We start from the raw sequence: 6,798 nt of genomic DNA, 5'->3' as shown, positions 1-6,798 counted from the left end.
ACAGTTCATATAAATGCAATCATACAGCACGTGGTCTTTTGTGACTGGCTTCTTTCACTTCACACAATGTTTTCAAGGCTCATCTGGGCCATAGCATACTCATACATCAGTAATTCATTCCTTTTTATTGCCGAATGTCTTAGCTTGGGCTGTTATAACAAATTACCATAGACTGGGTGGCTTAAACAACAATCATTTCTTTCTCATAGTTCTGGAGTCTAAAAGTCCAAGGTCAGGGTGGCAGCATGGTCTGGTTCTGATGAGGGCCCCCTTCCTCATTCACAGATGGCCATCTTCTCATTGTACCCTCACATGGCAGAGAGAAAAGTCATCTCTGGGGCCTCTTTTATGAGGGCAGTAATCATCTCCCAAAGGCCTCACCTCCTAATACCATCACACTGGGAGTTAGGATTTCAACCTATGAATTTTGTAGGGGCACAATTAGCTCATAACACTGAGTAATATTCAATTGTATGGATACACCACATTTTTTTTATCCATTCATCAGTTGATGGACATTGGAGTTGTTTCTACTTTTTGGCAAGTGTGAGTAATGCTGCTATGAACATTCATTTACATGTTTTTGTGTAGAAATATGCTTTTGATTCTCTTGGGTATACTGTATTCCTAGGAGTGCAATTGCTGGTTACATAGTCACACTTATGTTTAACTGTTTGAGGAACTGCCAGACACTTTCCCAAAGCAGCTGTACCATGTTGCATTCCCACCAGCAGTGTCTGGGGTTCTAATTTCTCTATATCCTCACCAACATTTGTTGTTATGTCTTGTTGATTATAGCCATCCTAGTGAGTGTGATTTGTATTTCCCTAATGGCTAATGATGATAAGCATCTTTTCATGTGAGTTTGTTATATATTGGACTAGTTTTTGTTCCTTATTCTTACTGAAAAAGTAAATGAGTACAATAGTCAACATTTCCTCTCCCTGAAGGTTCTGCGCTCATATATACTTAAAAATGTTGTCTTGTCCCTCAAGGTTAGAGAAGGGAAGAAACTAAATTGGCCTGGCATCCATTAGGTAGATGTCACTCAATCCTCTCACTTAATCTTTCCAACAAGTCTTGGAGGAAGAAGGTATAGTCTGGATTTTGCAAATAAAAAACCAGGGCCAGATCATTTAAGTGTCTGCCAGTGAGTGGTCAGCTGACATTTAAACCATGTCTATGTGACAGTGTTTTCCTTGTGATCCTTCCCCATGGGCCTCTGCAGCAACAAGGTAGGAGGCGATAGTCTTGGCCCTTTTGTGGTACACTCTCTAAGAAGCACAAAACAGTCCTTCAGGTACCCTTTCCTCTGAGAACCAGAGGGCTCAGAAACAGAAGCCCCAGTTCTGCAGACATTCTTATGAGTGAATTACCCATTGGGTCTGAATATATATTAGTCAACTTGGGCTGCTATAACAAAATACCATAGACTGGGGGTCTTAAACAGCAGACACATTTCTCAGTTTCCTGTGATCCCCAAAGAGGAGGCTAGAGGCTGGAAAGTCCAAGATCAAGGTGCTGGCTGATTCAGTTCCAAAGTGAGGGCTCTCTTCGTGGCTTGCAGATGGCTACCTTCTGCTGAGTCCTCATACAACAGAGAGAGCAAGCTTCAGTGTCTTCCTCTTCTTCTAAGTACACAAATCCCATCATGGGGCCCCTACCCTCACACCCTTATCTCCCAAAGGCCCCACCTCCAAATAACTTCGCCTTGGGGGTTAGGGCTTCAACATAAGAATTTTGGGGGATACAAATATTCAGTGCAGAGTTAAGGTCTATAGCTTGGGAAAAAGAGAGTGGGAAGAGCTTTGAGACACCCCTACCCCCAGGAATAAGGGACAGACAGAGAAAGAGAGTGAGAGAGACAGACAGAGAGGGCTAAAAGGTCTTCCTATAACCAAGTCATAAAGGAAGCTGGGGCCACTGAGCACTTCATCTAGATACACCTCAAAGACCCCAGAACATTTGTTATTTCTCCTTTAAATTTAAAAAAAATTTTTTTGTTTGGTAAAATATATGTAACATAAAATTTACTATTTTAACCATTTTTAAGTATAAGTGTACAGTGGCATTAAGTACATTCACACTGCTGTGCAACCACCACCACTAGCCATCTCCAGTATCTCTTCATCTTCCCCATCTGAAACTGTCCCTATTAAACACCAGCTCCTCATCCCCCCATTTATTCTTTCTTGCTATCTCTTGTTCTTCATTCTCCTCACAGTAATTACAATGAAATCTTTAAAAGGATGAGCACGTGTTATTCGGGATTACAAAAAATCTGGGGAAACTGCACCTGCTCTGAAGAAGGGGGATCAAGAAATGAGAGTTGGTGCTGGCAGCTTGGAAGGTAAAGGAAAAGTAGACTAAATCTCAAGAGGCCTGGAAGGAAGAAAGGGAGGAAAAAAATGGGCCTGTCTGCAGCCAGGCAGAGGACTGAGAGCACCAAGGAGCCAGACCAGCTGCAAGGCCTGGGAAGCCTCCGGGAAAAGCCTCAGGGCTGCAGCTTCCTGGGCCTGTCTGCAGCCAGGCAGAGGACTGAGAGCACCACGGAGCCAGACCAGCTGCAAGGCCTGGGAAGCCTCCGGGAAAAGCCTCAGGGCTGCAGCTTCCAGGGGGAGCTGGAATGGTCCCTGTCACCACCGGCGAGGACACTTTCATTTTCACTCTAAATGTTCCCAGTAATTTGCTGTTCCATTTGGTAGAAATACACCCACTTAATAGCAAATCCAATTAACATGGATTTTCCCCATTTGTTACTTAAGTAACTGGGGTTTTGCTTGCATTAGAACTTATACGATAAATTACTTCAAGCAGCAAAGCAAACTCCGACTCTAATTTCTTATTCCACATCCGTTTCTGCATCTCATTTGTTTTAAACAATTGGGTTGTGATGATAAGGTTCTTTCTTGGGCAAGGACCAAAAAGGAGGGGAAAGCCCACTGCTCATACTATGGGCTGCGATAGGAGCTGGACCATCGGCCACAGAGGAGCAGGCTTGGTCTTTGACAATGCGGTAAGGGGCTGTAAGACACTGGGAGAGGACAGTGGCTACTAGTCAAGACCTGCGACAGTACCAGACTTCCAGTCTGTCCACTGCTTACAGGGAAGATATGAGGAATGGTTGGATATATTGGAGACCAGAGGGCTTCTGAGCCTGTGAGTTGGAAGGACAAGGGGTTCAGAGGTTCTGAGGTCTCTGCCCAGTCAGTGAAACCCCATTTCTCCAGTACAGGAACTGGATCTCAAACATTTATTTCATAAACTGCAGCTCCTGTGCAGGGCTGGCTGGCACACTGTAGCTACTCAGCAAAACTTAGTGAACCAGTTAGGTAGGGCCAACATGGGGCTCCTGTGATAGAAGCTTCCACCCAAGGAGCCAGAAGTGTAGTCTGAGAGCCACTTCCAACACCTGTCTCAGTACTTACATGCAGCTGCATGTTAATGATTGGTTTGGGGTCACTTACCTCTCCCCTCTGTGGGTCAGCTTCTGTCTTGCTCACCTGTTTATCTTTAGAGACTGGCACACCATCACAATGAAATAAAGACATTCAATTCTTACTGCAAATCCTGGAAAACCAAAATTACTGTTGCCGAACATCTCGAGCCTTGCCTGCCTGCCGTGGTCTGTTGTACAATTCTCAATCACACGTGAGGTCAGCGAGCCAAATTCTGTTGCCTGCTCTAATCATTTGAAGGAAATGAATGTGTTTCCCTAATGAGACAACCTCACTGCTTTTATGAGGCCCACGGAGAGAGCCCAGGACAGCATCCAAGTGGATGGAGGGCATCGTTATTAATATTTGACCTCTGGTTAGCTCAGTTGGTTAGAGCGTGGTGTTATAACACTGAGATCAAGGGTTTGGATCCCCATACTGTCCAGTCACCAAAAAATAAATATACATATTCTTTAAGTTAATGTATACATAATGTAAACATATACATTGTAAGTTCTTCTTCTTCTTTTTTTTTTTTTTTTTGGTTGCTGGCCAGTATGGGGATTCAAACCCTTGACCTTAGCAATACAAGGCTTGTGTTTTAACCAACTGAGCCAATCAGCCAGCCCAATATTGCAAGTTCTAACACGAACTTTGACCAAACTTAGTTTATGAAGCAGAAACACCCAAGAGCATCCAAATCTAGCCAGTCTAACCTCTGGCTGCATCATTTGGAAGAGCACACTGTGCTTTCAGACTGAAGAAAATCACCTTATAATAAGTGTGCTGATGTTCTACTGTGAAATAGGACAGAGACAGAATACCCTTCCCAGTCCATCTCTGGGGACTTCACAGGCCTGGCAGGAAAATATCCACTTCCTGCCTGTGACTGTAACATGCATTATGCCACACGGGAAATAAGTTTCAAATCCTATTTTTGGAAAAGGAGGTAACGTTGGAGGTAACGAGGGGAGGGCCAAGTCCAGCCTCGAGCTGGAAAGAGCTCAAGGGGTCCTCAGTAAGCCCACAGTTGTCTGGGGACAAATGCTTTCAAAACCCCCCTCCATTCCTCAGGCAGTTCCACTCTCATGTTTCCAGGCCCCCAGTGGTTCTAGAGGGAGGGGGAGGTACAGGATGTTCTCATGAATCATCTCAAGTTCAATGAACTGTCTTGTTACCACAGCCAAGGTCAAGCTTTAAACCTGCACGTGTATTTCCTCTGGAGTGTGCTAAAGGGTAACACACTCTCCTCTCCTACAAATCACACACTAGGGCTACAGCCTAAAATAGAACACAAAATGTTTCAAAAGATGTTTGACTGAAAGACTTCCAAACCAATTACTATTGTACAACAAAATGCTTAGAATTCAAAAGGTTATACATTTTTAAATATACAAAATCATGGCAAATAGCCTGCCACTCACTGAAGACCTCCTAGGTACCTGGCACTGTGCTAAATGTTCACATCCTTTACTCAGAGGCTATGCTCACAATAGCCAAGATATGCAAACAACCTAAATGTCCACCAACAGATAATAGGATAAAGAAAATGTGGTATATACGCAAATGAAATACTACCCAGCCATNGAATACCCTTCCCAGTCCATCTCTGGGGACTTCACAGGCCTGGCAGGAAAATATCCACTTCCTGCCTGTGACTGTAACATGCATTATGCCACACGGGAAATAAGTTTCAAATCCTATTTTTGGAAAAGGAGGTAACGTTGGAGGTAACGAGGGGAGGGCCAAGTCCAGCCTCGAGCTGGAAAGAGCTCAAGGGGTCCTCAGTAAGCCCACAGTTGTCTGGGGACAAATGCTTTCAAAACCCCCCTCCATTCCTCAGGCAGTTCCACTCTCATGTTTCCAGGCCCCCAGTGGTTCTAGAGGGAGGGGGAGGTACAGGATGTTCTCATGAATCATCTCAAGTTCAATGAACTGTCTTGTTACCACAGCCAAGGTCAAGCTTTAAACCTGCACGTGTATTTCCTCTGGAGTGTGCTAAAGGGTAACACACTCTCCTCTCCTACAAATCACACACTAGGGCTACAGCCTAAAATAGAACACAAAATGTTTCAAAAGATGTTTGACTGAAAGACTTCCAAACCAATTACTATTGTACAACAAAATGCTTAGAATTCAAAAGGTTATACATTTTTAAATATACAAAATCATGGCAAATAGCCTGCCACTCACTGAAGACCTCCTAGGTACCTGGCACTGTGCTAAATGTTCACATCCTTTACTCAGAGGCTATGCTCACAATAGCCAAGATATGCAAACAACCTAAATGTCCACCAACAGATAATAGGATAAAGAAAATGTGGTATATACGCAAATGAAATACTACCCAGCCATGAAAAAGAATGAAATTCTAGGGCCAGACCGTGGCTCTCTTGGGAGAGCGTGGTGCTGACAACACCAAGCCAAGGGTTAAGATCCCCTTACCGGTCATCTTTTTAAAAAAAAAAAAAGAATGAAATTCTGCCATTTGCAGCAACACAGATGAACTTGGAGAAAATTATGTTAAGTGAAATAAGCCAGGCACAGAAAGAGAAATACCACATGTTCTCACTCATATGTGGAAGCTAAAAATGTTGATCCCATAGAAGTAGAGAGTAGAATAGTGGTTACTAGAGATTGGTGGGGGAATGGGGAGAGGGGGACGGGGAGAGGGTGGTCAACAGATACAAAATATTAGAGAGATAGAAGAATGGGATCTAGTGTTCTATAGTAATACAGGGAGACTACAGTTAACAACAAAGTACTGTTGTGTATCTCTGAATAGCCAGTCGAGATGATGTTGAATGTTCCTAACACAAAGAAGTGACAAATGTTTGACTAATGGCTATACTAAGCACCCTGATATGATCACTGCACACGGTATGAATGTATCCAAATATCACATTGTACTCCATAAATATATACAGTTATCATGGGTCAATTAAGAAAAATAAATTTAAAAGAGGGAAAAAAGAAATAGAGAGTAGAATAGTAGAAAAGAGGCAGGGAAAGCAGGAGGCGAGGGGTGGGGAAGGTTGGTAGACTGGTATGAAGTTACAAAGATACAGTTGGGTAGGAAGAATAAGGTCTGGTGCCCTGGGGTGACAATAGCTAATACTATTGCATTGTCTATTTCAAGAAAGCTAGAAAAGAGGATCTTGAATGTTATAACCACATACAAACGATAAATGTTTAGGTGATAGATATGCTAACTATTCTGACTGGATCATTAACAATATATGCATAAGGCATAAAAACACATACAATGAAAAAAATAAATTAAAACTAAACAAAAAAACAAAAAATAGGGCTGGCCCGGTGGCGCACTGGATAGTGCGCCGCTTGGGAAGTGCGGCGGCGC

The sequence above is a fragment of the Galeopterus variegatus genome, unplaced genomic scaffold (genome assembly GCF_000696425.1).
Source record: "Galeopterus variegatus unplaced genomic scaffold, G_variegatus-3.0.2 Scaffold1476, whole genome shotgun sequence".
NCBI lineage: Eukaryota > Metazoa > Chordata > Mammalia > Dermoptera > Cynocephalidae > Galeopterus > Galeopterus variegatus.
Note: the sequence above shows the minus strand (reverse complement) of the source record.